This window comes from Tiliqua scincoides, chromosome 13 (genome assembly GCF_035046505.1).
Source record: "Tiliqua scincoides isolate rTilSci1 chromosome 13, rTilSci1.hap2, whole genome shotgun sequence".
NCBI classification, from domain to species: Eukaryota; Metazoa; Chordata; class Lepidosauria; order Squamata; family Scincidae; genus Tiliqua; species Tiliqua scincoides.
The window spans coordinates 7,967,537-7,971,857 of NC_089833.1; the positions used below are offsets into that span (position 1 = coordinate 7,967,537).

Consider the following 4,321-nt stretch of genomic DNA (forward strand, 5'->3'; position numbering starts at 1 on the left):
GATGAACTGCAGCGTCCCCAGCAATAATTCATCTTAGGAGATGTGCGTCAGATTCCCACAGTAACTCTGTATGCGATGAGAACTTTTTTGGGGTGCTGGAGAGGGTGCTGGGGAACACATGGCATTCAAGGATGACACCGTGTACTGAATTACAGCATTGATGCATCCAGCTCTGGCTTTTTTAGTGCCTTGCACCACATGAGCAAAGTGGGGAGGAACGACGCCTGGAGATGCTTTTGAAGACTGCTCTTAAAAGAAATTTTTAATCTCTGCAAAGTTTTGAAGGCTGGCAGCCAAAGTTTCAGGCCTGGGTCTTCTCAGCCTGATCTGGAGAGGCCTGGAATCAGTAGCATAGCTAGAGATATGCAAAGCACTAAGTTTTGCCTCCATTTTGCTCTTGTGGCCCAGAATAGCTCCAAAGGGAAGGGCCGCTTGCATGGCGCGGTGAGGCTCCCTGCAAAACTTATAGCTTTGCACCCCCTCTAGCTAAGCCACTGCCTGGAACTGAACGTGGAACGCAGAAACTTCTGCGTACAAAATAGGTGTTGTACCACTGGGCTTCCTACCATGAAGTTCCCTTCTCTGAGTCAGGCCCTTAACCCATCTAGCTCAGCACTGTCAACACGGACTGGCAGCTGCTCCCTGGAGCTTTAGGCAGCTTTCTTTCCTGCGCCCACCTGGGGATGTTGCAAGGCCTCAACGTGGGACCACTTTCATTCAAAGCAGGTGCTATACTCACTGCTGCCCATCCTTGAGTATCCACCTGATTGGGGATGCTCTCTGAACAGAGGTTGAGAAAATGGTTGGCAACCTTCGAAAGACTATGGTATAAGCCTATGGCACCCAATATTCCCAGGCAGTCTCCCATCCAAGTACTAACCAGGCCTGACCCTGCTTGGCTTCTGAGATCAGACAAGATCGGGAGATAGTGTTCAGTATAGGGAGATGGTTGGCAACCTTCAGTCTCGAAAGACTATGGTATAAGCCTACAGCACCCAGTATTCCCAGGCGGTCTCCCATCTAAGTACTAACCAGGCCTGACCCTGCTTGGCTTCTGAGATCAGACAAGAACGGGAGATAGTGTTCAGTATAGGGAGATGGTTGGCAACCTTCAGTCTCGAAAGAATATGGTATAAGCCTACAGCACCCGGTATTCCCAAGTGGTCTCCCATCCAAGTACTAACCAGGCCTGACCCTGCTTAGCTTCCGAGATCAGACGAGATCGGGCATGGAAAGACTATGGTATAAGCCTACAGCAGCTGGTATTCCCAGGCGGTCTCCCATCCAAGTACTAACCAGGCCTGACCCTGCTTAGCTTCCGAGATCAGACGAGATCGGGCATGGAAAGACTATGGTATAAGCCTACAGCAGCTGGTATTCCCAGGCGGTCTCCCATCCAAGTACTAACCAGGCCTGACCCTGCTTAGCTTCCGAGATCAGACGAGATTGGGCATGTGCAGGGTAACAGCACTTGTTAGAATTGTTTGTGTACTGTGTCGGCATCAGATTGCTGGGGGGGTGGTGGTGGTGGAGGCTGAGGCAAATTGTTGATCTGGTCAATTGTGATCTTGGCCCCTGTGCCACCTGAGGCAAGGACCTCAAAATGTCCCCCACCCCCCAATGTGGCTATCAATTTCAGTTTTCACCGAAAATCGGAAGTGATTTTTTAGGCCTTCTGGGGGCTGGGGAGGCTGCAAGTGGGCCTGCTTATGCCACAAGGCCACCAACCCTTGATCAATACCCACCCTGCCTTAGGAGGCAGAACCCATGCAATGCCCCCCCCAAATAGCCGAAATGAACCTTTCTCACTTGTCTGCCTGAGAAAAAAAGAAAAAAAGCAAGCAAAAAAAAAATGAAAAAATAAAAACTGGGAGAGAATTTGGGCAAACTCTTAACCCAGCTGCCTAACAACTAAGACTGGCTGTGAGATTGCCAGGGGAGCATGCTGGGTTTGTCACTTCCCAGAAAACAGCAAATGTGCCCTCCAGGGAATGGTCTTCTATCCATTGTCTCTTTTCAGAGGCAAGTCACATCCTGCCCTCCTGGGGAAGTGACTGTCTGGTAAGTGCCCAGTTAACAGGTGACTGCTGACTCAAAGTTCCTTACCTGCTGGCCCCAGGGCTATGAGTGACATTAAGCCCTAGGCCCCAGGCAAAATGCTTCCAAAAGCTATATATATTGGCAACCTTCAGTCTCGAAAGACTCTGGTATCGCGCTCTGAAAGGTGGTTCTGGCACAGCGTCTAGTGTGGCTGAAAAGGCCAATCCGGGAGTGACAGTCCCTTCCACACTGGGAGCAAGTGCAGTCTGTCCCTGGTCTGTCTCCCTGGCTATGGGCCTTCCTTCTTTGCCTCTTAGCCTCAGACTGTTGGCCAAGTGTCTCTTCAAACTGGGAAAGGCCATGCTGCACAGCCTGCCTCCAAGCGGGCCGCTCAGAGGCCAGGGTTTCCCACCTGTTGAGGTCCACTCCTAAGGCCTTCAGATCCCTCTTGCAGATGTCCTTGTATCGCAGCTGTGGTCTACCTGTAGGGCGCTTTCCTTGCACGAGTTCTCCATAGAACTCGACAACTCTGCACCATGCAACAGAAAACAGAAAACTCCTGCCCTAAAACTGGGCACCTGGAACGTAAGGACAATGACACCTGGCTTCCAAAAGCATCTTTTTACAAAGGGTATTCTCATCTAGGGAAGCTGCTGTCCATCTCAGTTCTGTGGTTCTCTGCTGGCGAGTCTGTGGATGCTGTCTTTTAGCCCACCAAGGCTCAATCTAGCCCGGATCCCACACACATGACACTTTGTGATTTTTTTGTTTCTTTTCAGTGAATAGAACACTGGCAAGGGAATGAAATGGTGCAAAATCGCAGGGAGAGTTAGGGGGGCTTTCGTATTTGTCCCCGTTGCAGTTCCAATCCTGATTATGCCTCCTGTGTGTGGCATTTTTAATGGGATAAAAGATTCCAGTGGGCCCCCTCTACATGTCCTGCAACCATTTCAGCCCTTTTTGTCTCCCCCACATGCTCTATTCATTAAAAAGACCCCCCCAGCCACAAAAAAAAACAAACACAAAAAAAAACAACCACAGGATGAGTCTAGGCATTTTTGATCACACTATTTGATCCAAAGTCTTAGAGTTTGCTCAGTTCACAGCCAGAACAGAAATAATAACATGGTGGTTTTTTTTTTTTTGTGGTTTCTTGCCTGGATGCCCCCCCTCCCCCAAAGGTTTTACACTGATGTCTTTTACAACCTCATTAATGATTCCTGGTATCTAGGTACTTGAGGCTGCAATTCTATACCTGAGAGAAGGCCCATTGAACAACACGGGGCTAAGTTCATGAATGATGTCCATAATTTTACTTACAGTCCAACCTCATGCTTCCCCCGCCTTGTTGGTGCAGCTGTGCCAAAATGACTCAACCTGCATCCCTGTAAGAGGGGGTGGATTCCCAGAGGTCTGTGGCACAGAGAAGTCCACTTGGATCTGTGCCTGCGAAATTGCTGGTGCAGGATCTGCATGCTCCCAAGCCAAGAGGTTGGGCCCAGGAAGCAGGTTTGTGGCCGCTGATGCTGCCGAACCCACCCTCTTCCCTCACCCAATCCGCCCTCCTCCCCGCTGCATTCTGCCCAGTGCCCTGCCCACCTCTTCTGCCCGCTTACCTGAGTTGTTGGACTGGTCCTGCCACCACGTGCAAGGCCACTACAGCCTCCCTGCCACTGTTCCACAAGTGTTGGTTGGCTACCTTCAGTCTCAAAAGACTCTGGTATAAGCCTACAGCACCCGGTATTCCCAGGCGGTCTCCCATCCAAGTACTAACCACGCCTGACCCTGCTTAGCTTCTGAGATCAGACGAGATTGGGAGATAGTGTTCAGTATAGGGAGATGGTTGGCAACCTTCAGTCTCGAAAGACTATGGTATAAGCCTACAGCACCAGGTATTCCCAGGTGGTCTCCCATCCAAGTACTAACCAGGCCTGACCCTGCTTAGCTTCCGAGATCAGACAAGATCAGGAGATAGTGTTCAGTATAGGGAGATGGTTGGTAACCTTCAGTCTTAGCTTCTGAGAATCAGACAAGATCGGGCACGTGCAGGGTAGGTTTCCCATGCTGCTGGGGACTCTTCTGAAACTCCCATAAGGAAGTCGCTACTGGCAGAATACTTGTGCCAACAATGGAAGTGGCCAATAGGATCAGGCCACTGATCATGTATTGATCACTGATCACAACAGGATCATGTATTGAATGTGCAATGAGATTGACATAGATATAGCCTCTACCGACCCTTATAACAGCCCTCTGTTCCTTCATGCGACAGGCAGTTAAT

The 4,321-nt window shown here is 50.1% G+C and overlaps 2 pseudogenes; both read right to left on the minus strand.

Moving 5' to 3' along the window:
- Window positions 1-1,135: 1,135 nt before the first annotated feature.
- Window positions 1,136-1,250, minus strand: LOC136634045 (5S ribosomal RNA; annotated as a pseudogene).
- Window positions 1,251-1,359: 109 nt separating this feature from the next.
- LOC136634082 (5S ribosomal RNA) lies at window positions 1,360-1,479 on the minus strand (annotated as a pseudogene).
- Window positions 1,480-4,321: the final 2,842 nt, after the last annotated feature.